Source organism: Suricata suricatta, chromosome 11, assembly GCF_006229205.1.
Source record: "Suricata suricatta isolate VVHF042 chromosome 11, meerkat_22Aug2017_6uvM2_HiC, whole genome shotgun sequence".
In the NCBI taxonomy this organism is placed as follows: domain Eukaryota; kingdom Metazoa; phylum Chordata; class Mammalia; order Carnivora; family Herpestidae; genus Suricata; species Suricata suricatta.
In genome coordinates, this window is record NC_043710.1 from 75,046,371 (window position 1) to 75,074,231 (window position 27,861).

At 36.8% G+C, this 27,861-nt stretch overlaps 1 long non-coding RNA gene and 1 pseudogene across 1 annotated transcript; both read left to right on the forward strand.

Annotated features, from left to right (window-relative positions):
* The first annotated feature begins 8 nt into the window (after positions 1-8).
* On the forward strand, positions 9-3,980 carry LOC115272069. The gene is made up of 2 exons (XR_003900226.1): positions 9-69; positions 3,186-3,980. It is a non-coding gene; the product is annotated as an uncharacterized LOC115272069 (long non-coding RNA).
* A 6,846-nt stretch (positions 3,981-10,826) lies between these two features.
* LOC115272633 lies at positions 10,827-16,041 on the forward strand (annotated as a pseudogene).
* The last annotated feature ends 11,820 nt before the right edge of the window (positions 16,042-27,861 follow it).

A 27,861-nucleotide genomic window follows, 5' to 3' on the forward strand; every position in this document is an offset into this window, starting at 1 on the left:
GCGTGTGCTGGGGGAGGAGCAGTCGCCGCGCGTTAGTCGGGGATCGGTGCGGGTCCTGGTTCTTATGAGGTGGGGAGAGGGGCCCGACGGGCTGTGAGGGGCCGGGAGGATTGTCCAGGCTAAGCCCAGGTTGGGAAGTGTGGCTTGCGGTGGAAGGGGTTGGCTGCTGGGGAAGAAATCAAACATAACCGTTCCTTTGGGGAAGGGGGCTAGTCCCTGACTCCGTGGCTCTTCCGCTCTCTGCCGTAACTTTGGGGTGTGGCAGGGGCTAGTGACGGATGTTTAACCTGGATCAGGGCTTGAAGGAGGTTTGTGGTCACGATGGAGTTATAATCTTTATCTCGGCCACTGGGGGAATAAAACAAATGTTTGTAATCCGGATTATCCGCGGTGACTTGGGGCCTCATCTACTGCCCATCTAAGTTGAAGGCCTGTTCCTTCAAACTTCCTCCCTTCTCACTTTCCTCTGCCGTCACTTTGCCGGCCAAGCCTGTCCGGGGACCGGGGCAGGGTCACCAGGTTCCTGGTAAGGTTGAGAGACTGAGTGTGTAAGACTGCTAAAGTGGGTCTGTGTGAAAGAAGGAAGGGTTTTGTAGATTGTTTCAGTGTGAGTGTGGGGCAAGGGCTCAAGTCCCGGAGCCTCAGCATGTCAGGGAAACGGAAGCGGGTAGTGTTAACTATTAAAGATAAGCTTGATATAATAAAAAAGCTTGAAGATGGAGGTTCTTCCAAACAACTGGCAGTAATTTATGGAATTGGTGAGACAACAGTTCGAGATATAAGAAAAAATAAGGAAAAGATTATAACTTACGCAAGCAGTTCTGATTCCACAAGTCTTCTTGCCAAGAGGAAATCTATGAAGCCATCTATGTATGAGGAACTGGACAGAGCAATGCTAGAATGGTTCAACCAGCAAAGAGCAAAAGGGAATCCCATATCTGGACCAATTTGTGCAAAAAGGGCAGAGTTCTTCTTTTATGCTTTGGGTATGGATGGTGATTTTAACCCCTCTGCTGGTTGGTTAACTCGGTTTAAGCAGCGGCACAGCATTAGAGAGATTAACATTAGAAATGAAAGATTAAATGGAGATGAGACTGCTGTGGAAGACTTTTGTAACAACTTTCGAGACTTTATTGAACGAGAGAACTTACAGCCTGAACAAATCTACAATGCCGATGAAACTGGACTCTTTTGGAAATGCCTACCTTCCAGGACTTCTGTGATCAAAGGTAAATGCACTGTCTCAGGGCACAAGTCAATTGAAGAAAGAGTCACAATCATGTGCTGTGCCAATGCAACAGGTTTACATAAACTGAAACTTTGTGTTGTGGGGAAAGCAAAGAAACCTCGCTCTTTCAAGTCAACTGACACCTCAAACCTGCCAGTCTCTTATTTCAGCCAAAAAGGTGCATGGATGGATCTCTCCATTTTTCGGCAGTGGTTTGATAAGATCTTTGTGCCACAAGTTCGAGAGTACTTAAGATCTAAAGGCCTACAGGAAAAGGCTGTGCTCTTGTTGGATAATTCACCAACACATCCAAATGAAAATGTCCTGAGGTCAGATGATGGCCAAATATTTGCTAAGTATTTACCACCTAATGTGGCTTCATTGATCCAGCCCTCAGATCAAGGAGTCATAGCGACAATGAAGAGAAATTACCGTGCAGGTCTTCTTCAGAACAACTTGGAAGAAGGCAATGACCTGAAATCATTCTGGAAGAAGCTAACTCTGCTAGATGCACTTTATGAAATAGCAATGGCATGGAATTTAGTAAAGCCAGCGACCATTAGCAGAGCATGGAAGAAGATTCTTCCTAACATAGAGGAGAAAGAAGGCTTGGACTTTGATGAAGAAGATATTTCTGTGGCTACTGTGGCTACCATTTTACAACATACCAAAGGATTGGAAAATGTGACTACTGAGAACATTGAAAAATGGCTTGAAGTGGACAGTACTGAACCAGGCTATGAAGTGTTAACTGACAGCGAAATCATCAGAAGAGCACAAGGCCAGACAAGTGAATCTAGTGAAAATGAGGAGGAGGAAATAGAACTGATTCCAGAGAAACATATTAATCATGCAGCTGCTCTACAATGGACTGAAAACTTATTGGACTATCTAGAACAACAAGGTGATATGATTCTGCCTGATAAACTGGTGATACGTAAACTTCGAGCCACCATCAGAAATAAACAGAAAATGACAAATTCAAGTCAATAATGGCATTTCATTATAACCATTGTTTTGGTAATTGTGTTTATAATTCTTAATCTTTGCAGTATGGCTTACTTTGTGTTCTCAATTCTCAGACACAGTCCTATGAAATACAGATACAAAAATGTATCTGAAGTGGCTTGAGGATTATGTGTTTTGTATCCTGTGTCTCTTCCTTTATTTGTGCAGATAACTGGAAGCTGATTCTGTATAGATACAAATTACCTATACACATGTAGACCTGCAATTGTCCCTTTTATTACAGTGGCATTCCCTAAAGTTTCTAACAAAAATTACAGACAGCTGAACAGATTGAGCACTTTCCTGAAATCTGTTCTTTGGATTATGAGGGTTGCCACAGTAATCTTTCTTTGTGCTGACATCTTAAATGGTTATGTTTTGTATATCTGTATACACTGACAGAATGAGAAATACCTATATTTTAATTTTCAGGGTGATCTGTAGTAATTTAAAGTGAAGTCCAATAATGAGGAAACTGGTCTATGAATGTAAAAATAACTTGGAATCATAGTTTTATTCTCTTACAAACATTTAGGTGGCAAGAGGGGGAGATTTTTCTGAAATGAATGAAATATATAGCAATTACTAAATTAGAAAACTATTTGAAAGTTGATATATAAAAGATATTCTGATCTATTTGTAGAAAACTGTGAATTAAAAATTTGGGGAACCTTAGGTTATTTATGAAAAGGGAATAAATAGGCTTGTTTTAATTGGGTCTTATATTATGAATTGGGTAATTATTTATTCATGTAATTATTGTATAGGTTTTATAATGTTACATGTGGTATGAACTCCCTCCTTATATGTGGGGGAGAATCTTGGGAATTTATGTTTGTATACTGTGTATTTGGAAATGTCTATAGTTTGAAAAAGTTTATCATGCCTTTTCTTTTTATTTGATATGAAAAAAATGGAAAGAATAAAGTTTTTTATTATTTTTAACAAGCCATGTTTTATGAAGAAAGACCTGTTTTATGAAGAAAGCAGAAATAATCATGGAAAGTGCCAGATTTTGAGGAATTTCATCATTTACTCAAAAGAGTAACTTTTGACACCTGTAAAAAGGTATTCTTTCTTCCAGAATCCATTTAAGTCAGAATTTTGCTAAATTTGCTTAGTAAATTTAATATTTAACACATTGAAAAGACTTTACATGTATGAATATTGGTTTAATATGTAATTTAAAGGCAATGTGGGTCTCCATATTGTTTCATGCTTTGGCCCTTAAAAAAACAAAATGTTCTCTCTGTCATTTTTTTAAAGGTTTAACTTTTTTATTGAAATATTTTGCATTTTATAGTGCCTTTCTTAGAATTCTAAAACTTCAAAGAGACTTTTAGCTTTCCCCAATTACTGTTATCTTCATGCCATATGTCCAGGTTTTTTAAAAAAGACTTTTGTGATTAGAACTGTTTAAAAATTATTGCATGAATTGCCTTGGTGCACAGAGGGGAAAAAAAAGCATCAGAAATTAGCATACATATCGGATCAGATAATTATACATTCTGCTATAAATTCAATTGTATATAAAAGAATTTTTCATTTTTCTAACATGAAAATATATATAAAAGCTTCTTGGAATTCCTGTCTGGGTTTGCTCAATTTTTAAAATTAACCTTGTCAGTGAAATTCAGCTGTATCATTGCCACCTAGTGGTAAAATTAACATTATTGTTAAGCTGTGTGGTTTTAAATTTTAATATCTAGTAAAAGGTTCACTGTTTTGTGACCTTGAGTGTGAATCTTGTGACTCTTTCTCTAGCCTGTGAGAGACTGCTCTTGTTTTTTAGATTTATAGCTATTTGCTCTTTTCCAAAAGCTGGCAACATGGGTAGGCTACAGTTTGACTTGGACCCTTTTATCCTTAAACATAAGTATAAGAGCTGCCAATTACTGAATACCATGTTATGTTTTAAGCAATGTACTTAGATAATCCTCAAATTATGGTAGAAATACTGTTGCTCAGCTCATATCCTTAATTGCTGAAAATCACTTGGCTGCAGGTAAGAATTTAAACCCAGGTATTTGATGCCAGAGCCTCACTTGTACTGTCAAACCTAGGCTAACCTCTTGACCTTTCCAGTCTTCAAATTTTATTTCTAGCCACCCACCTTCCTCCCTCCAGACCCGTCAGGGATGTCTGAGTTTACTTCTCCATTTTTCAGTGCACCCGTGGCAGCAACTGCCCTTCCCTTTACTCTTTCATGAGGTTAGTCTTCCTCTTTCACTATTCTGTAGTTTTATTTCTGTTTATCTCCACCCTATTAGCATTTGAAATTTGGATCATCTGTCTTTTGATTTCAGGTTAGCCATGCTCAGTGAGGATCCTTTCTCAGTTAAACAATTTAAAACCCACCACTGGGAAAATAAACAGCTTTTGCAGACATTTCTCTTTAGTTCATGAGACAATCTCAAAGAAATTCGAGGCATGGGCACAATATTATACCAACAAAAGTCTTGCTAGACCAAAGATCTTAGAAACTGCTGCTATCAAAACCACATGAGTATGTATGCACTCAGATTCATACAGATCAAAGGGGGAAAAATTGAGATGATATGGGGGAAAAAAGGAAGGGTAGGTTGAAATACAGGAAGAGCTGGTTAGAGAAGAGAAAAGGGAAATATGGGCTACAGTGAGGTTCATTTTGTAATGATGTGTGTTGCAGCATCATAGTCCCAGGCTTAGTAGTGTGTGCTGCTCATTCATAGATGGCCCCTGAAATCTCTGCTTTTTTAAAAATAAAATGTTAAAAAGTCAGTGCCAAGTTAGATGCATTTGATCAGTAGTTGAGAATGGTTAGTGGATGATGACAGAAACTATTTGGGTCTTACTGTGTGTGCCCCAAAGTCATAAATCCTTAGTTCCCAATTCCTCTTCCCTTAATGCCCCACCAGAGGCTGTGTGTTTCGCTTTCTCTTTCTCCATTAAGACATTAGCCACAGACTTCATTTTCTCACTAGGCCTGCCAAGTTTTCTGCTTCATGAGTCTTGATACAGCATCAGTTCTCAGAAAACCAACCTGTACATTACAGTGTTTCCTTAAACCCGTACTCGCAGTAGCCAAGAATTTTGTGCGAGTAGGTTTACCTGCAGGTATTGATAAAGGAAATTAGGAACTTGCTTTCTGTGAGAGATTTGGACTTCTGGTATGTGGATGGTGAGGGAAGTGGAATTGATAGAGTCTTAGTAAACGCATAAGACTACTGGGGGTGGTGGGTTTAGGAAAATACAAGAGGATGAATGGTGCTTTCCCTTAGAATCTTGCAATTAAGGTGAGGAAAATGACATTTGAACAACAAAAACAAAACCCCATCTGGTTCAATGGAAGGCCCATACATAAGAGCCAACATGGTGCGATAGGGACTATGTAAGGAGAGCATCATGATTTATTTTGCTTATTCATTACTTTGCCGGCTTATACTTTGTGTGCTCTCTGCATTTAAAAATTTCCTTTGTTCTTGTTTTTTACTAATTCTGAGTGACTTTGTCCATTTCCATTACCTGCTTGCTTCTGACCCCAAATCTACCTTCAGTCATGGTCTTCAGATGTCCAGATTTGTATCTTCAATTGAAAAACAGGATTTAAGTTTGGAAGGGAAATTAAAATTGTTGCTTTGCTTTCCCTCTGTAGTAAACTCTATTAGCATTCTAATGTCAGAGCTATCTAGATGGGCTAAGGAGCTAAAATACTTTTTTAATTGAATGCCAAACAAAGCTTATCTTCCTTGGTCTTATATAGCAACATAGATCATTATTTCCTTATCTCTCTCCTCTTTCTTAGCCTTTCCAGTATATACACAGGCCTTTGCCTCCCACCATTCCTTCCCGCAGGCAGCCATAATGGTTTCTGTTTCTGGTATCCTTGTTGCTACTCAAGTATCAAAATTTAGTTTAGCATGTTCCAACCCCTAACCTCCTTAAAAAACCATCATTTATACTCTTTACACCAACTTTATTCCTTAGAAATGTCATCTGTCTTCCCCATTTTGGCCAGCAGGCATCTTCACACAGTGAAAGAATGCCTAAGGGTAGGCAGTCACTGTGATACCTAATGTGAGAACTTGTATAGGCCTTAAAGTCTATGAGACTTGTAGTATATTGTGAAATGATTTTTGTGATTTGTGTTTCTTAATACTAGACTATGAGATCAAGGATCAGTGCTTTACAGAGTAATAAACATTTCATTTAACAAATACACACTCAGCAAACACTACTTGTGTACTTTCCGTGTGTAAAACGTGTACTAGGCAATGTATGGGATATATGGATAAGACTATCTGCTTCGAGAGATTTACAATAGAAAGAGACATGCAGAAAAAGGAGCGAATTAAGTGTCACAATGCTGATGGAATACAAAGGCAAGACTTCTCCATTCTGATATGACATAAAGTAGCACAATTTCATAAGAGGACTGGAGTCATAACAATTGAGTTGGTCTTGAAAAATAACGGAAACATGCATTTCAGTATTTCTTCAATCTTTGCCTCCAGGGGCCCACATCATCCCCACTTGAGAATACTGCTATAGAGCTACAAGATTATAGGTATTTGGTCTGCTTTCCAAATTATTAAAGGTAATAGTCACAAAACATTTTTTACCACTATTCCAAATTTCCCAGTCTCTGGTAGTTATTTTTTTCTGATAACTGCCTTCTGATCTCAAATTTAATGCCACATACTTGAGATTTTTATCACACCAGCACCCCACTTCAAGGTACCCATTACTCTATTGATCCAGATAACTCTAGCTGATAAAACAAACCTCAGAATTTTAGAAACTAGCTACCAGGGGCATTGTTCTATTAATTACCCCAAACTCCTACTCTTCCCAAACAGAGGCATAATTTTTTCTTGGAAAGTGGCAGTTGTGTGCCTAGATCCTTGTATTACGCTTTTTGTTGGTTATATCTGGACTTCTGTTCCCAGCTTTCACCATTTCATTATATGGAACATAGTTTTCTCCTACATAATTTATGGTCCTCCAAAAGTTTACCTTCTTATTCTTAGGATGGCTATACTTGCTTCTTTTAATATTTTATATATTTGTTCAATAATGTATGTGATTGATATAAGGATAAAGCATCTAATGTCTCCATTTATCCTGATGTCAGAAGTCCTAGCAGTGTGATCTTGGGTGAGTCTCTAAGTCGCTCTGAGTCTCATTTCTCTTAAATGAGGAGGGCGCCTGTGTGGCTCAGTGGGTTAAGCCTCCGACTTTGGCTCAGGTCATGATCTCACAGTTTGTGGGTTCTAGCTCCACATCAGGCTCTGTGCTGACAGCTTAAAACCTGGAGCCTGCTTCAGATTCTGTGTTTCCCTCTCTCTCTGCCCCTCCCCCGCTCATGCTTTGTTTCTGCATCAATAATAAACAAAAAATTTTTTAAAAAACTTAAAATGAGGATAATACAGATTGTTGAGAGGAATAAATAAATGTACAACACTTTGTGAATGAATGTTAGTTTTTATATTATTAATAGGATTAAAGGACCGAAGGCATCAAAGATGTGAGAGAGAGTAAAATAATTGAAACAGGAGTTTGTGGTTGAAGGGGAGGATAATAAAGTTCAAGATTTGCAACTTTAGGTATTCACAATGTGTTTAGGCAATGTATACAAACAGACTCTGGCATTCTTCCCTGCTTTCTCTTAGTATATGACATGGGGACTAACCCTTTTACTCACACTATAAATCAGAAGACACTTATTTTTTTCCACATTGCAGTTGACCCTTGAAGTATTGAAGTGTTTGAGTCCACTATATGTGAATTTTTTACAATACAGAACTGTATATGTATTTTATAATTTTCTTGATATTTTCTTTGGCTTAATATAAGAATACAGTGTATAGTACATATAATATACAAAATATATGTTAATCAACTGTTTATTTTATTGTTAAAGGCTTTCGACCAACAGTAGCCTATTAGTAGTTAAGTTTGGGGGAAGTCAAAAGTTATACATAGACTTTAGACTGTGTGGAGAATCGGTGCCCCCCAAACCGGCATTGTTCGAGGATCAATTGTATAATTATAAAATATTTGTAGGTGCTTACTTGAAGGGCACCTCCCAAAGGAGAGAAAGACATTTTAATTAAGTCCTAAAGGTATTAAAGCAATAAAAAGATCAATTGTGGTTAAAAAGCCCTTTCAGGTATACACACTAAGATTTTATGGAAAAGTTAATAAAGTTTCAAGGAACAGATAGGAAAAATCTGAAAAGGAGTAAAGGGATATTGAATAGATTAGTGACAAGCATTTGTATAATCTTTTGTCTCTTTCTGAATCAAGGAAATAAAAAATAAAACACTAGTAGTAACAATGATGGCAGACTTGTTTTGAAAACTTATTTAACAAATGTGATCACATTGGAATGATTTCAAGTTAAGAGCAGTTTATGGTTTCAGTTTACCACTGAAAAGAATAGCCGTGGGAGTCTACTTTTTCCCTAAATGCATTTTCACAAAAGATAATGAAATGATTGGTATTTGATGCCATTCTAAAATTAAAGGAATAAATAGTATTAAGCAGCCAAGTAGCTCTTCTATTCTCCCTTTTTATACATGGCCTTTTGTCTCTCCATCTAATGAAGTATCTTCCTTCATGGCATCCTTATTGTTTTCTGGAGACTGGGCCTCAGTTGTCTGTCTTTTTGCCATTTGATCTCTGTATCCTTATACAAGAATGACAAGGAAAGACCCCGTGTGGATTTGTATGGTATTATAAATTGACCCAAGTAACAGAGAATTGTCAGTATATATGTGAGGGAAACAAGTGCACAAATTTCATTCTTTTATTTAATAGGACTTTTCTTGCATAAGGCATGTAAAGAAAAATCTTTATTGCAGAGCTGTATGAGGGCTCCATGGAAACTGAAAACAAGCTTGTATTTGATCATATAGTTAAGCAGCACTGTTATTTCCTATTTTCATTTAAATAGGACTAGCTTTTTTTGTAATTTTGTGTATTACAGATGTTTTAACAAGTGAAATAAAATTGAATTCAATGTAGAAAAATCGATTATCCATGAAATAATTTTTAAGCTGTATTTGTGCCCACATTAGCAGAATCTATTTTGTCTAATCTTAATGGGAAAAATTGTGTTTCATATATTAAACAATCAGATATCTCTTAGATAAACATTTTCCCCTTTTAACTTAAGGTCTTTTTTAGTTCCTTTAATGTAACTGTGACATTTTGTCATTTATTTATTTGTTCATTTATTCATTCGTCTAAAATATTTACATGCCTATGAATATTTACCTACTTCATAACCAAAAATTTGATTAATCATCCTCTAATTTCTTCTTGCAGATTTGTGTAACTAGGAACTTGAAATTAAATCCTTACATATTTTGTAAGAAAAATGACTAATTTTAGGTTGCTATATTACTTCATTGATCAATGAGGTGATGAAGAGAGATACTCAGAAAGATTGATGGTTTAAAAAATGTTTTTAAGTTTATTGATTTATTTTTTGAGAGAAACAGAGCACATGAGTGGAGGAGGGGCAGAGAGAAAGAGACAAAGAGAGAGAATCCCAAGAGGCTCCATGCTGTCAGTTCAGAGCCTGGTGTGGGGCTTGAACTCACCAACCGTGAGATCATGACATGAGCCAAAGTCAAGAGCGGGATGCTTAACCGACTGAGCCACCCAGGAGCCCCAGGCTGATGGTTTTTGATGAGTTTTAGCATTCAAACTGGTTTTAAAAACCAGAATTATTTTGAGATTGTCATTTAGAAATGCATATAATATATAACATTTATTCGTTGATTTATATGAAAACAAGTATTCTTGTGGACACACAGTTAAGATACTTCTTTACAATATACATTTTATGTTACCTAGAGATGATTTGATGGTTTTAAAATAGAAAAAAATCAAATACAAATAAAAATAGAGTTGAAGAAAATGTTCAATAATGATTATACTATAAAAGTATTAAAATATCCAATATAGGAATTTAATTCTAACTGAGTTTCACACTTGATCTTAGCCAAAAGGTGAGGAGCAATTCTGAGTTTTAAATTGAGTTTTAACTGAGTTTTTAAACTGAGTATTAAAATCTCTCCCAACATAATGGATATTTTCTTGAATTGCAAAGATGTCTGGTCTTTAATAAGTGTTTTGGTTTTAATTTTTACAGTCATGATATGGATGCATTAACATCAATCATATGCTATAACTTGACAGAGTTACCTTCTAACTGATCTATTGTATTATTCTTGCTTAAATAGCTTGAATATATGAATTTACCCTAATTAGGATATAATTAGGCTAACCCTGATTTGGGTTGACAAAAAGCCTTGCAGGTATTCTAAATACAAAATTAATTTTCAAGGATTTAACATATTGTTAGTTTATAACAATATACAAAGTTACATATCATTTTTAAAAAGCATAATACAAAAGCCTCAAAATAAAAGTAGATATTCATGATATTTATTTTCTGTTTACTAGATCAGGACACCTTTTCCTAATTTTAGTATTTAGTAACATTAAAAAATATATATACTGAAGGGAAAAAATTCAAGCATGAATGACTGTGATAAATTCTATCATATAACCAAATAAAGTTTACTGAAGATGACCGATGGTGTCCTTTGTGTTACTGAAGATGATGGTGTCCAAATTTGCTCAACACAAAATGTGTAGGATGGACAAGAATGTGGTTTGTGGGAGCCAATGTAGAAAGTGCTTGAATAATTTAGTATCAACCAATAATTAACAAAGAGTACATTAAAAACATAATACTTAATGAGTATTTACAGAAGACTTACATATGCCCGACACTGCTCTACATCCTTGGAATTTTGCAAGAGACAGCTATATATTGCTCTTAGCACATGGTTACACACAACAAATTATTTTATTTCCCTAGGGACCAACTAACAACAGGGAATGAGTTTGTGGCTCAATAAAAGGCTTAAATTGGTGCTAGAGGTGTCTTCAGATGTAATGAACTTCCTTTGGACTAGTAGAGCTAATTAGACTGCCCATCAGTAAACTGCTAGACGGGGTTCAGTCACTGCATTGGTTGTTGGATGAGATGCCTTTTTCAACTCGAGCGTTCCATGATTCTATCACACTGAAGAGTTATAAGGAGAGTACTGATCAAAATACCAAACAGGAATAAAAATACTTTCAGAAGTTTTCATTTATGCATTCAATGACTATTTACTCAGTGCTGACTACCTATCAGACACTGTTTTAATGCTTAGGGATCTAGCTTTTACAATAAGTACGGTGGGTTTTGGAATTTAAGTCTTTGATTTCTGTAGTTTCAAAGAACCACATTTTGCCATCATAATATACCCAATTATAGAATCTAAAAAAAAAAAAAAAAAAAGAAAGTCCAGAAAGAATTAGACAACAAACATAATGAGATAGATATCATGACTCTCTTTCAATAGCTTTTTTTTTTTTTTTCACTGAATTTCATAGGGACTTGTTGTTTCTGGCACTTAGGACAGAAGATTGACTTTTTCATTTCATCCATTTATAATTACTAACTACCTAAAAGTGCACTACTAGATATTTATCCAAAGGATAGGAAAATGCTGATTCAAAGGAGAACATGCATCCAAACGTTTATAGCAATATGATCAACAATAGCCAAATTATGGAAAGAGCCCAAATGTCCATCAACTGATGAATGAATAAAGAAGATGTGTACACACACACACACACACACACACACACACACACACACTGGAATATTACTTGGCAACCAGAAAGAATGAAATCTTGCCATTTGCAACAATGTAGATGGAACTAGAGTGTGTTATGCTAAGCGAAATAAGTCCGACAACTAAATCTTTCACTCATATGTGGAACTTAGGAAACACAATAGATGAACAGAGGGTAAGGGAAGGCAAAATTAGGTAAAAGAGATGAAGGCAAACCACAAGAGATTCTTAAATATAGAGAACAAACAGGGTTGATGAAGAGGGGGTGGACGGGTAATGCAAGATGGGTGATGATCAATAAGGAGGGCACTTGTTGGGATGAGCACCGGGTGTTATATGGAACTGATAAATCACTAGGTTCTACTCTTGAAGCCAATACTACACTGTATGTTAACTAACTTGAATTTAAATAAAAATAAATAAAATTACTATGCTACAGTAATAATGGATACCATTCATTCAGCATTTACTATATGCAACTCACCCTTCTAGATGATTTCCATGTATGTAATTTATACTTCACAACAATATTGTGATATGATGCAGGTAGCATAAGTCACAGTAGTATCTCTTTTACTAAAGAGGAAACAGGCATGGAAAGGCTTACTAACTTACCTAAGGTTAAGCAGCTAGTAAGAGATAATAGAAAAAACTTTTTAAAAAGCCGTGCATTGTGCTTATTTTCTATTTGGTTTTTAAAAAGCCGTGCATTGTGCTTATTTTCTATTTGGTGTTATTAACTACATACTATATAAATTTTCTAGATAAGAGGATATGCATGCCTAGCATACCGATTCTCATTTGTCATTGTTCTGCAATTTTAGTAAATGACAAAAGGAAGTAGATATAGTAAGATGGAAGAAGTTCATAGTGGAAGTTCATAAATGTTTCATCAACACTAACGGCCATTCTTTCTGGTTTTCCTTCATAGACTCCTCTTCTTATTGAAATCGGAGGTATTTCTTAGCATTCTATGTGCTCCTCTACCCTGTTCTTCTCCCTTGCAGTGTAATTCCTGAGTGGTCTTGTCCATGATATGGATTATTTCACTAGTCTAAAAATTTTTTAAATCTCAAGTCTGCAAAATTTCCAAGTAAGGCCACTTTTCTTTGTGCCATCCAAATCAGTGTATCCAACCATCTAGGTAAATTTGGATTTTAATTGTATTTTAAACTTGTAATCATTTATTGTCTGTAAAATTAATTTTTACCACCAGAGATAACATTCAGCTATTTCTCTAATTTTAAGAAAATCTACATAGTCTTCATATTTATTTAGTTAATTTGAGGGCATAATAAACTAATTATTAATAAGATAAAACTAACTCCCTATGTGAACATAGATTGTAATTTATGTGAATAACAGTTTTCTTCAATAAGTTTTCTAACAAATATAATTCCCTAAAACATTTTTAATTTCAAGCTTATTAAGCAATTTTTGGATTTGTTATCAAACAGTTTCAATATCATAGAATTTCGTTTGCCATTAAAAAGATTATTTTTGAGGGAGAGAGAGAGACAGAGACAGAGAGACAAAGCATGAGCAGGAGGGGCAGAGACAGAGGGAGATACAGAATCTGATGCAAGGTCAAGGCTCTGAGCTGTCAGCACTGAGCCTGACATGGGGCTTGAACTCAAGAGCCATGAGATCATGACCTGAGACAAAGTTGGACGCTTAACAGACTGAGCCACCCATGCGCCCCTATTTTTTTTGCCATTTTAAAGAAACGTCTAAATGGAAACCTCAAATTGTGATGGCACAAATAAGTGTCGATTAGTGTTTTATGACAACTTATGTAAACCTCTCTTTTGTCTAATTAACAACATGGAATGATTTGTTGTGAGACTTCTCAAAACATCTATGATAATAGATTTCCATTTGAGCTTCTAACTGAAATGCTAAGATTTACAACTTCTGACTCCCTTTAAAGTTTTTAGTCAAGGTACATTAAAGAATCTGTAGATGAAGCTTATGATTACCTTTTGCTCAATGGAGTCAAGAGGAGGAATAGCAAATATCACATACTTTATTTATTGGCTATAAATGAAAACTAGGAATCAATAGAAAGGACTAAGTCATGAGTTGTTAGACAACTCGCATATTCATTCATTCATTTAGTCCGTCAGTCATTTATTTGACCAATATTGAAAAAGCAAAAGTATAAGGCTAGTTGGGATAGAATATCTTAAATAAGATACAGACCTTGTCAAGAAATTTAGGGTCATAACTATATCTTCAATATTAAGATCATATTCATTAGAATATTTCACATCAAACAATAGGACCTTGGATCCTGTAGTTCATGAAAATGTCTTGTTAAAATCTCTCTCTTTTTTTAATGTTTTATTTATTTTTGATACTGAGAGAGACAGAGCATGAGAGGGGGAGGGGCAGAGAGAGAAGGAGACACAGAACTGGAAGCAGGCTCCAGGCTCTGAGCTGGCTGTCAGCACAGAGCCCGACGCGGGGCTTGAACTCACGAACGTGAGATCTGACCTGAGCCGAAGTCGGAGGCTTAACCAACTGAGCCACCCAGGCACCCCTAAAATCTCTTAAAATATACTAAGTGTATTAGATGACTAGACCACCTAGATGTATGCACCTTATGCAGAGTTTTCTTTGAAACTAACAATTTTATAATAGCTCTCCAGTTAATTTCACACAACTACTCTGAACAATCATTAAAAAGTGTTAGAACTCGCCCTGCAGCTCTGGGTGACACCTCTCCAGTAACACCTTATGGGGATGGGGAGCCATCGCTCTGGTGCTGTGTCCCCCTGGCTGCATGAGGGCTGCAGACCACAGTGGCGGGGTTGGAGGGGGGCTCCTGCTGCCTGGGCAAGGGGCAGAGGATGTGAACCCTGCAGCCCTTCCATGTGGGAGACTCAGTCCTCCCCTCTAGACCTAAGCCTACATGCTCATGGTCAAGGAATGGGGCAACCATTGCGAGTACTGCTTTGCCAGGAAAAAAGAATTGTTCAAATGTAGAAGATGCAAGCAGGCATTTTACTGCAATGGGGAGTGTCAGAAAGACACTGTCAGAAAGATGATTGGCTCATGGATGAGCTGGAATGTTATCGCATGGGTTGTTTTGGGTGGAAAACTGGAATCCCTCAGAGATGGTAAGGCTAATTGCAAAGAGTCTGGCCAAACAGAAAATCCACCCAGAGAAAGCACCTTCAGAGGAATTGCTGGTTGTGAAGGAGTTTGAGTCACATCTGGATAAATCAGACAATGAGCAGAAGGACTTAATTCAGGTGACAATGCTGTTCTTCATCACTTTCATTCCAACACCTCCAGCTTCCTGACAGTGATAGCTTGCTGGTATTCTTTGCATGGGTTCACCCTAATGGCTTCACAACTGAAGGGTCAGAGCTTTCTCATTTGAGATCAGCAATATTTCCTGAGGTTGCATTGACGACTCATAGTTGTTGCCCCACTGTTGTTGTGACCTACAAGGGGACCCTGGCAGAAGTAAGAGCTATAAAGGATATCATCCTGGGAGAGGAGATTTGTACCAGTTGTACTGACCTCCTGTACCCAACAGAAGACAGGAATGGGTGGTGAAGAGAGTCTTACTACTTTACCTGCTAGTGCCAGGAGTATATCACCAAAGACAAAGATAAGGCCAAAGTGGAAATCCAGAAGCTCAGTGATTTCCCCCTAAGGCTGATATAATCTGTGACATGGATAGATATACACGCAGTGTCATGGACGAACACCAGAGAGCCAAGCACTACAAACGCCCTAGTGAACTGCTGAACAGCTGTGAGCTCAGCCAGGAGAAGATGAGCTCCGTGTTTGAGGACAGCAATGTGTACATATGGCACATGTTGTACCCAGCCATGGGTGTCTGCTTGTACATGCAGGACTGGGAACAAGCCCTGTGATATGGACAGAAAATCGTCAAACCCTCCAGCAAGCATTACCCTGTGTATTCCATGGCTTCCACATAGTTATAGCTGGGAAGGCGAGACAGGGGCCTGGAAAGCAAAGCTGCTGGGGAGAAAGCAGTGAAGAATGCCATTGCGACAGGGAAGTAGTTCAGGCAAAGATCATCCGTACATTAATGAAATCAAACAGGAAGTTGAAGCCAGTGAAACTACACCAGCACGTTAGTTTTTATTGAATGCTAATGCAGAAACCTTCAAGGTTTGAATATTTCAAATCATACACCTCATTCTCTCATTTCTGCAAATTCAATGGAATGAAATACTTGCCCTTAACCCTTATGTGTGGCTTACCTGGAAGTTGATCTTAATCTTTAATGTTAATACCAAAATAATTTTTGAATGCTTTTTGACTCCTAAGAGGTATGGCGTGGTTTCATGTATTATCACACACTTTGGACAGATTGAGATTAAAAACTGACATTATTTTTCTTCATGCCTGAATGATGAAAGAGAATAAAAAGGATAATGGTAAAAAAATTATAAAATGAAACATGGTTACCTGTTTTTTTTTAATTAATAGATCTTATTTTTAGAGTAGTTCTAGATTAATAGAAAAATCATGTGGAATGTACAGAGTTCTCAATACTGCCTTTTCCCTACTGTACCCTCCTTACAGTTTATGCAGGTATTAACATTTTGCTGTAGGGTGGCACAATTGCTATAATCAGGGAACCGATAATGATGCATTATTATCAACTAGGGTTCACAGTTTATTAGGGTTCACTCTTTGTGTTGTACAGTTCTAAGTGTTTTGACAAATGCACACCACCATGTGTCTAGCATTACAGTGTACAGAATCCTTTCACTGCCCATGTTTAGTCACTCCCTCTTTTCCTTGCTCACTCTGATCCCTTGGAGGCAACTGACCTTTTTACTCTCTATTGTTTAGCTTTTTCAAGAATGTGATATAGCTGGAATCATACACGGTAACATTTACAGACTGGTACTCAGCAATATGCATGTAATGTTCCTCCATGTCTTTCCATGGCTTGATGGCTCATTTCTTTTTATCACCGAATAATATTCCACTGTATGCATGTACCACAGCTTACACATTGCCCTATTAAAGAACATCTTGATTCCTTCCAATTTTTGGCAATTATGAATAAAGCTACTAACATTTGTATGTAGGTTTTTGAGTAGACATAAAATTTCAACTAATTTAGGTAAATATCTAGGAGTACAACAGCTAAATCATATGGTAAGACTATGGTTAGCTTTATAAGAAACTGTTAAACTGGTTTTCATAGTGGTGGTACCATTTTGCATTCCATCAGCCATGAATGAGAGTTCCTGTTGCTCTACACCCTTAGTGTTTCGGTTTTAGCCATTTTAATAGGTACGCAGTGGTCTCATTTTTAAATTTGCAACTCCCTAATGATATTTGATGTTGAGCATCTTTTCATATGCTTATTTGTCATCTATGTTTTTTATTCAGGAGATGTATGTTTAGGTATTTTGCCCACTTTTTAACTGGGTTGTTTGTTTTCTTATTGTTGGGTTTTGAGTTCTTGGTATATTTTGTATACTAGTCTTTTATCAGATTTATGTTTTGTAAATATTTTCTGTGGCTTTTCACTTCTTAACTCTTTTGCAGAGTAGATGCTTTTAACTTTAACAAGGTCTAAATTACCAAAGCTTTCTTTCATGGGTCATACTTTTGGGGTTACATCTGGAAAAGTCTTCACCAAACCCAAGAACACCTAGATTTCCTACTATATTATCTTACAGAAGTTTTATCCAGTTTTGTATTTTACAATTAGGTCTATAAAAGATTTTGAGTTAATTTTTGCATAGGGTGTAAAGCCCATGTGTAGATTTATTTCTTGCATGTATATGTCCAGTAGATCCAATGCAACTTATTGAAAAGAGTGTCCTGTGTGTATTTTATTATCTTTGCTACTTTGTCTAAGATGAGTTGACGATCTTTGTGAGGTCTATTTCTGGGCTTTCTATTTTATTTCATTAATCTATTTGTCTATTCTTTTTACCAAGACACACTATTTTGAGAACTATAGCTTTATAGTAAGTAATGTAGTGTCAATTCTGTTATTGATCTTCAACTTCAGTATTGTGCTGGCCATTCTGATTCTTTTGCCTCCCATATAAACTGTAGAATCAGTTTGTCTATATCCACAAAATAACTTGTTGGGATATTGATTGAGATTCACTGAATCTGTAGATCAAGTTGGGAAAAACTGATATCTTGATGATATTAAACCTTCCTACTCTTGAACTTTGAATATCTCTCCATTTATTTAGACCGTTTTAAATTTTTGTCATCAGATTTTACTTTTCCTCATGTAGATTTTAGGTTAGTTCTAATGTAAATGGTGCTTTGTTTCTAATTCCAAGTTTTAGTTATTCATTTCTGGTATACAGGAAATAAATTATATTAAACTTATACCTTGCAACCTTCTAGAATCATTTATTATTCTTAGTTCCATTTTTTGTTAATTCTTTCAGATCTTGTGCATAAGTAATTATGTCACTTGTGAGCAAAGGCAGTTTTATTTCTTCCTACTCAAACTGTATACTCTGTTTCATTTATGTTTTATTGTGTTAGTTGAGACTTCCAATATGATGTTAGAATGTTCCGATAGGAGTGGTGAGAAGGACATAGTTACTTTTTAAAAAGAAAACATTTCATTATTTCATGAATGTCATAATAGAACTAGGCAATTTGGCTTCATATTAGATTAAAATATGAAAATTTAATCAGTAGGTAGCCAAACCTCTTGTAGAAAAATTTTACAGAGAAAACCAATTTAAATATTATCTGCCAACAGTAATTTCTAATTTATGTAATGGATCAAAACGAGATTTTTTCTTCTTCTGTTTAAGTTGGTGTCCATGAACCACATAAATCAATTGAATGGTGAACCCCTCTTATATCAAGTTCAAGGCCTCCAGAGGAATAAAACCAAAACTCCCTGAAGAGCTCCCCCACCCCAATACACACCTGGGAACATGCAAAACATGTAAAATATTTTCCTATTTCCTAATTTAGTACAATATTAAAAACTAATTTTACAAAATCAAACACTTAGTGAATATTATGGGAAAAAATAGAAGTAGAAAGGAGAGCCAAAGAAAAGGAAAAGAAAAAAATATTTCTGAGCATAGTAATAGACTACCTAGATGCCACAGCTGTATTAATAGTTTTTAATGAAAAAACAGAAGCCATGAAGAAAAGAAATGGAAAAAAGCTCATATCAACCTGTTTACAAGATGACTGCAGACACACATTTATTTGACACTGAGGTTGCAATCATGCATTAGACACAATTTAATGGGAGAGACAATTACAACGACATACTGAATCACTCCCGGGGAGGCGCACACACAGAGCAACGGAGGAACGAAGGGAAAACATAATAGACATCTGGAAGATCATACACACACACACACACACACACACACACACACACCCCATGAAGTTCCATACAAAAGACAAAAGCGTACAGCCAGCAGAGAGACACAGACATGGTTCACACTCCCCTGTCACATTTTAAGGTGGAAATCACTATTATAATTTTGTTACCTAGATGCTTTTGATTCTACATGATTCTTCCATTTGGAAGCATGGATGATCTTGAAATCTTCATTTTTCACACACAAAAAAGCACAAATTAAGTTTCTCTGGAGAAAGTTCAGTTAAAAAAAGGCATTTTAAATGGAGTAACATCACCATCTTGTGGTGTTTCAGAATATCGACTCTGCTTTTTATTTTTTTTAATGTGTACTTTTTAAGAGAGAGAGAGATAGAGAGAGCAAGCATGGGAGGGGCAGAGAGAGGGAGACACAGAATCTGAAGCAGGCTCCAGGCTCTGAGCTGTCAATACAGAGCCTGACATGGGGGTCAAACTCATTAACTGTGAGATCATGACCTGAGCCAAAGTCAGAGGCTTAACCGACTGAGACACCCAGGCTCCCCTAGACTCTGCTTTTTAATGACATGTTGCCTTATGTGGTTCTAGGTAAAACGTAGCTAACTTGATTATTTGTGAAAATAATCTATATTATATATCACTTTACCAGACTCAGAACAAGAACAAAGAAGTGATCTATCTACATACATTTGTAACTAACTTTTCCTAAATTTATTATGTACAGATTTCTTTTTCTATGTTGTAACTACTCTGCCACTTTCTTGCACTCTACAATGTAATAAAAAATGGGGACCTCTGCCCCCTGACCAATGTTTATTTTGCTAAAATACCTTCCCTCAGATGACCGAGACCCTTTTGGTTATCTACAATATGGGATAAAGTTTCTAAAAATGCATGCTTAGGGATGTTACTACATGCTTGGTTCTGTATTTGACACTTTTTGGTTGCTGGTTTGGTTCTTTACCATATAAGGTTTCATTTTTAGTCAATCTAGGATTTAGAAGCATTCACTGACTGTCTCTGGTGTGACCAAATGTGTATCTAGAACATAAAAGTAGAGATTATGAGAGCTCCCATTCGTCAGATGCTTGCAGTCTAGTTGGGGATGTAGACATTCACACAAGAACACATTAACAAAACGAAACAAAACAAAGCAAAACAAGGTTATGTAGAACTTACTTTGAAATGCCATATCACATTTTGCAGTTTTTTCCCTCTAGCTTTTGCCTCAGTCATTAAATTGATCTGATGAAGTCATTGAGGAAGGATTTGCTAGGCCCTTGCCATTTTCATAATACTTGGTACCATGAAAGATACAGTAAAAGGTGCGGGGAAAAAAGATTTAAGGTGTTTATAATCTAGTTGGGGTGCCTAACAAAAAAATGTCCTAGAGAATGTAAACACCTACAGCTACACATAACACATAAGCTATGAATGGAAAGAGTTCGGAGTTTTTCAGGCTCCTCATTCATATTTTAAATACATTCTAAAATATAAAGATTAGGGATGCCTGGGTGGCAGTCAGTTAAGCTTCCAACTTCAGCTCAGGTCATGATCTCACTGCTCCTGAGTTTGAACCCAGCCTCAGGCTCTGTGCTGACAGCTTCGGAGCCTGCTTCGGATTCCATGCCTACCTCTCTCTGTCCCTACCCCCCAACTTTGTTTCATTCTCTCAAAAATAAATAAACATTAAAAACAAATAAATAAAATATGAAGATAATATAAAGAAAATTGAGAAACGACTGAAGAAAAAAATTCATAACAACACTCCATTAACTCGGGTATTTAATATTTTGGTGTGCAATAGACATTTTCCCCTCAAACTCAAAGGGTCTGGGTGGTCTGGGCTGGTGGGAGATTTTATCCGGCAGGCACCATTACCAGGGAGTGCTTTAGGGTTTCCTTTGAGTTAAAGGGAAAGCTAGAAAGAAGAGCTTAGGAGACAATGAATGTAAGACAAAGTTAGTGTGTATAAGCAGATCAGCACCAAAGGCCAGGTCTTGGGATCTAGCTGGTGACATTCTGATCACAGAACCTGAGCTCTCTAAAGGGAACAAATCCCAGGGAGATATATTTGGGTATAATTGCATGCCTTAGTCTTTCTTCTTCCAGCTACAGAGATGGGCACATGATGCTAAAAACCAGGGCTGTCAGACTCCTCCTCAGAACTCCATTCAAGAGGTTTTAGGCAAGATCTTACACAGCTGGAGCTGGTAGGCTAGTAGGTTATGAGGTTTGGGGTGCTTGGTGACCCCCATGCCTGCTGCGTGGAGAAAGTCTGAGGGACAGTATTTGTGCACTTCGTCTAGCTTTGCATCAAGCCAGTATTACCTGAATGACCTAAATAATAAAAACCTTTTATTGCTTAAGCAATAATCTGTTATTTGCATGTAAGAGTCCTGCCTAATTACACCAGGGCATCACTGCTTTAGCCGCACACTTTGTTGGCAGGTTTAGAGGAGACTGGGAATTGCTTTTGAAGTTGAACAATCACAGGATCTTCTTGGCTGGGTTTGGATTTTTCTTGGCAGTTAAAGACCTGTGACATCCTTTCAGTTTGCTGGTATATAAGATACCGAGAGCCTCATTAGCTTATAAGAAATGTCAGAAATCTTGTTGAGTCATGATCCTAGAATCTAGCCTCTACCTTTGAAATTTCTCTCTCTTAGCAACACAAAACAGACTACTCCCCAAGCTCTCAGGCCTCAGTTGAATATTTCTATTTTTGTCCCTGACTTTATAACATTAGACAGGAGGGGGAAATGTATGGGTTGTGTTCAGCAAATGCATTTATGTTTTTTATTAAAAATGAAAAAGGAGGGTTATTTTCCTCACACCATTTAAAAATCACTACCAGAAAAAAAACAATTGAAAAGTTGGAGATTATTAAATAATATTTTCAGTATATCTATACTGTTTTTGCTATTTGTGCTAAAAGCCAAATTATGTCTTTGAAATGTTTTTAATTTTTTTCCTTTATTCTGATGACTTTATTTTTTTTAATTTTTATTTAAATTTTAGTTAGTTAACATACCACACAAGATTGTTGTCAGGACTAGAATTTAGTGATTCATCACTTACATACAATACCTGGTGCTCATCAAAACAAGTGCCCTCCTAAATCCCATCATTCATCTAGCCCATCCCCCACCCACCTCCCTCCATCAACCCTCAGTTTGTTCTCCATCCTAAAGAGTCTTTTGTGGTTTGTTTCCCTCTCTCAGTTTTTTTTACCCCCTTCCTATATGTTTATCTGTTTTATTTCTTAAATTCCAAGTATGAATGAAATCATATGGTATTTGTCTTTCTCTGATTGACTTATTTTACTTAGTGTAGTACATTCTAGCTACATCTATATCGTTGCAAATGGCAAGATTTCATTCTTTGCTTTTTGATGGCTGAGTAATATCCCCCCATACACACACACACACACACACACACACACACACATACATACACACACCTGCACGCACACATATATACACACACACACCACATCTTCTTTATCCATTCATCAGTTGATGGACATTTGGGCTCTCTCCATAATTTAGCTATTGTTGATAATGCTGCTACCAACATTGGGGTGCATGTATCCCTTTGAATTCTATTTTCTATTTTGAATGTAACCTTTCTATCCTTTGTGTAAATACCTCATAGTGCAATTTCTGGATTGTAGGGTAGTTCTATTTTTAGTTTTTTTGAGGAACCTGTTCCTCCAGAGTGGCTACACCAGTTTGCTTTTCCACCAACAGTGTAGGAGGGTTCCCCTTTCTCCACATTTTCACCTACACCTGTTGTTTCTTGTGTTGTTAATTTTAGCCATTCTGACAGGTGTGAGGTGGCATCTCATTGTGGTTTTGATTTATATGTCCCTACTAAGTGATGTTGAACATTTTTTTATATGTCTGTTAGCCATCTGGATGGCTTTTCTTTGGAAAAGTGTCTATTCATGTCTTCTGTCCATTTCTTTACTGGGTTTTGTTTTGGGTGTTGATTTTGATAAGTTCTTTATAGGTTTTTGATACTACTATTTATTGGATATACCATTTGCAAATATCTTTTCCCATTCTGTTGGTTGCTTTTTAGTTTGGTTGACTCTTTTCTTTGCTTTGCAGAAGTTTTTATATTGATGAAGTCCCAATAGTTCATTCTTGCTTTTGTTTCCCTTGCCTCCAGCAATGTGTCTGGGAAGGTTGCTATGGCAGAGGTCAAAGAGGTTTCTGCTTGTTTTCTCCTGTCTGATTTTAAGGGTTTCCTGTCTCATATTCAGGTCTTTCATCCATTTTGAATTTATTTTTGTGTGTGGTGTAAGGAAGTGCTCCAGTTTTGTTCTTCTGCATGTCACTGTCCAGTTTTCCCAACATCATTTGTTGAAGAGACTGACCTTTTCCCTTTGGATATTCTTTCCTGCTTTGTTAAAGATTAGTTGACGGGGTCCATTTCTGGGGGTTCCAGTCTGTTGCATTGATCTATGTATCTATTTTTGTGCCAGCAACATCCTGTCTTGATGACTACAGCTTTCTTTGTAATATAATTTGAAATCTGGAATCATGATGTCTCCAGTTTTGTTTTTCCTTTTCAGAGCTGCATTGGCTATTTGGGGTCTTTTGTGGTCCCATAAAAATTTTAGCATTTTTTTGTAAGTGTGCAAAAAATGCTGGTGGTATTTTGAGAGGGGTTGCATTAAATGTGTAGATTGCTTTAGGTAGTATAGATACTTTAACAATGTTTGCTTTTCCAATCCATGAGCATGGAATGTTTTTCAGTTAGTTTGTGTCTTCAATTTATTTCATAAGCTTTCTATAGTTTTCAGAGTATAGATCTTTTACCTCTTTTATTAAATTTATTCCTAAATATCTTGGTTTTGGTACAATGGTAAGTGGAATCAATTCCTCGATTTCTTTTTCTGCTACTTCATTATCAGTGTATATAAATGCAATAGATTTCTGCACATTGATTTTAAATCCTGCAACTTTGCTGAATTCATGTATTAATTCTAGCAATTTTTTGGTGGAGCCTTTTGGGCTCTCTACATAGTGTATAATGTTGTCTGCAAATAGTGAAAGTTTACCTTCTTCCTTGCTTGCCAATTTGGATGCCTTTTATTTCTTTTTGTTGTCTTTCTGAGGCTAAGATATCCAGTACTATGTTAAATAGTAGTGTTGAGAGTAGAAATCTTTGTCTTGTTCCTGATCATAGGGGGAAACACTCTCAGTTTTTCACCCTCAGTTTTAGCTGTTGGTCTTTCATATACGTGGCCTTTATGATCTTAAGGTATGTTCCATCTAACAGCATAGATTCTGACACAGGGCTCAATCTCACGAACTCTAAGATCATGACCTGAGTTAAAATCAAGAGTCAGACATTTAACCACCGGAGCCACCCAGGTGCCCCATTATCCTTTCTTTTATTAATGTGGTATATCATACTGATTGATTTGCAAATATTGAACCAACGTGCAACCCAGGAATAAATCCCACTTGGTCATGGTGGATAATTTTTTTAATGTACTGTTGAATTAAATTTGCTAGTCTTTTTAAAAATGTTTATTTATTTTTGGGAGAGAAAGAGAGAGCACTCACAGAGAGAGAGAGGGAGAGAGGGAATCTCAAGCAGGCTCCATACTGTCTGCACAGAGCCTGATGTAGGGGTTAATTTCATGAACTGTAAGATCATAGCCTGAGCTGAAATCAAGAGTTGGACACTTACCTGACTGAGCCACCCAGGAACCCCTCAGTTTTCTAGTAATTTGTTGAGAATTTTTGCATCCATGTTCATTAGGGATATTGGCCTACAATTATCCTTTTTAGAGGTATCTTTGTCTGCTTTTGTAATTGAGGTAATGCTGACTTCATAAAATGAGTTTGGAAGTTTTCCTTCCATTTCTATTTCCTGGAGTGGTTTCAGAAAAATATGTATTAACTCTTCTTTAAATATCTGATAGAATTCCTCTGGGAAGCCATCTGGCCAGGACGTTTATGTGTTGGAAGCTTTTTAATTACTGATTCAATTTCTTGGCTGGTTATAGGTCTGTTCACAATTTCTATTTCTTCCTACTTCAGTTTTGGTAGTTTATGTGTTTTTAGGCATTTATCCATTTCTTCTAGATTGCCCAGTTGGCATATAATTTTTCATAATATTCTCTTATAAAGATACAAATATCACTGTAGTGTTGGTTGTGATTTCTCCTCCTACATTCATGATTTTAACTACTTGAATCTTCTTTTTTCTTTTTGATAAATTTGGCTAGGGGTTTGCCAATTTTATTAATTCTTTCAAAGAATCAGCTCCTAGTTTCATTGATCTGTTCTAATGTTTCTTGTTTGTTTGTTTGTTTCTATATTGTTTATTTATGCTCTAATCTTTATTATTTCTTTAAAAAAATTTTTTTAAATGTTTATTTATTTTTGAGAGAGACAGAAAGACAGAGAGATCAAGCTGGGGAGGGGCAGAGAGAAAGAGAGACACAGATTCTGGGGCACCTTGGTGGCTCAGTCATAAGTGTCTGACTTTGGCTCAGGTCATGGTTTGTGGGTTTGAGCCCTGCATCAGGTTCTGTGCTGAATGCTTGCTTAGAACCTGGAGCCTGCTTCAGATTCTGTGTCTCCTTCTCTCTCTGCCCCTCCCCACTTACTCTGTCTCACCCTATCTCTCAAAAATAAATAAATGTATAAAAAAATAAAAAATAATAATAAAAGCCCTTGATTCTGACTACAATTCTCTGATCAGGCATTCTAATTTCTTTTACCTTTATGAACCATGATGTTATGTTTTTTATATAACCTTTTTCTTTGAGTTCTGAAGATGCTTTTGAAAAATTTTCATTTCTAAAAATCTGTCTTGGGGCACCTGGGTGGCTCAGTAGGTTAAGGGTTTGACACTTGGTTTTGGCTCAGATCATGATTTCATAGGTTCGTGGGTCTGGGCCTTACATCAGGCTCCGTACTGAAGATGTGAAGCCTGTTTGGGATTCTCTCTCTCTCTCTCTCTCTCTCTGCCCCTCCCCAACTTGCACTGTCTCTGTCTCTCTCAAAATAAATAAATAAACTTTAAAACTATTTCATTTCTGGGTAAATGGATTGTAAATTCATCAATGATTGTTGATAATATGATTTAATACTTATTTTTTAAAGTTTAAATGGTATGAACTTCATTAGAAAAGAAAAATGTAGCTAAATAAGAGGAATCAATTATAAATTGATGTCTTTATGTATGGTTACATATTAAGTAAACTGTAACATATTCATCAAAATACTTTTTCAAAGTGTTTTCTTTACTAGTTCATTTTGACTCAACTTACTAGTGAAACTTAGCTCTTATGATTGCCCTTTAGTAACTAAACATACTTTAGTAAAAAGACATAGCTTGCCTTAAGAAATCCTCAAATACAAAATATAAAATTCTGATATTTGATAAAAATGGAGGTAAGTATCCAGGTGAAGGAAGAATTCTTTCAAAGAATTAATCACATCTTATTTTAAAAGACATTTGTGTTATGATTTATTTACTGTTAGCCATTGCACTAGTTTTCTTTCACTGCATAACAAATTACCGTAAACTCAGCAGCTTCAAGCAACCTGAAGTTTTAGCTCACAGTTGTGTAGGTCAAATGTCTGAGCATCTTGTGTTATCTGTTCTGTGTCTCACAGGTGGGAGTCAGGGTGTTGGCCAGGCTGAGTTACTTCCTGGAGACTCTGGGGAAAAATGCAGATTATTGGAAGATTTTGATTCCCTGTGGCAGTAGGACTGAGGTCCCTTTCTTTATTGGCTGTCAGCTGAGGACTGCTCTCATTTCCTAGATTTCACTCACATTCCTCGACACTTGGTCCCCTCCATCTTCAAAGTGAGCAACAAAGAATTTCTCTCACATCAAACCCTCTTCCACCCCCCACCCCACATATTGAATCCTTCACCAGGACACCAATCTCTTATAGGGGCACACCTGATTAGGTCAGGCCCACTGAAGATAATTTCCCCTGTTTTTAAGATTTTATTTTATCTGCATAATCCTTCACAACAGCATCTAGGTTAGTGGTTGATTAAATAACTGAGAGAAAGTTTGTATGCCCTGGGGGCCGGGGTAGGGCTGGATCTTGAGAACAGTCTCAGAATTCTGCGTGAATTTACAGCAGTGGAGTGTACCATGATTCGGTTTTTGAAAAGTCAGTTTAAAAAAATTTTTTTTAATGTTTTATTTATTTTTGATACAGAGAGAGAGACAGAGCATGAGATGGGGAGGGGCAGAGAGAGAGAGGGAGACACAGAACCGGAAACAGACTCCAGGCTCTGAGCTAGCTGTCAGCACAGAGCCTGACACGGGGCTCGAACCCACGAACGTGAGATCTGACCTGAGCCGAAGTTGGAGGCTTAACAGACTGAGCCACCCAGGCGCCCTGAGAAAAGTCCGTTTAAAAAATAAGACTCTTAATCCAAAATGAGAGGTTAGTTGGGAGACTTGATAGCCATTTTAGAGGGAGTTAAACCCCTGTCGTTCAAATTCCAAGAAAGTAATGACACTAGCCGTGAGGGCCTCACTCCAGTACCTCTCCCATCAGTGCGAGACCCTGGCTGCCCCCTCCAGCAAGACGACGCCT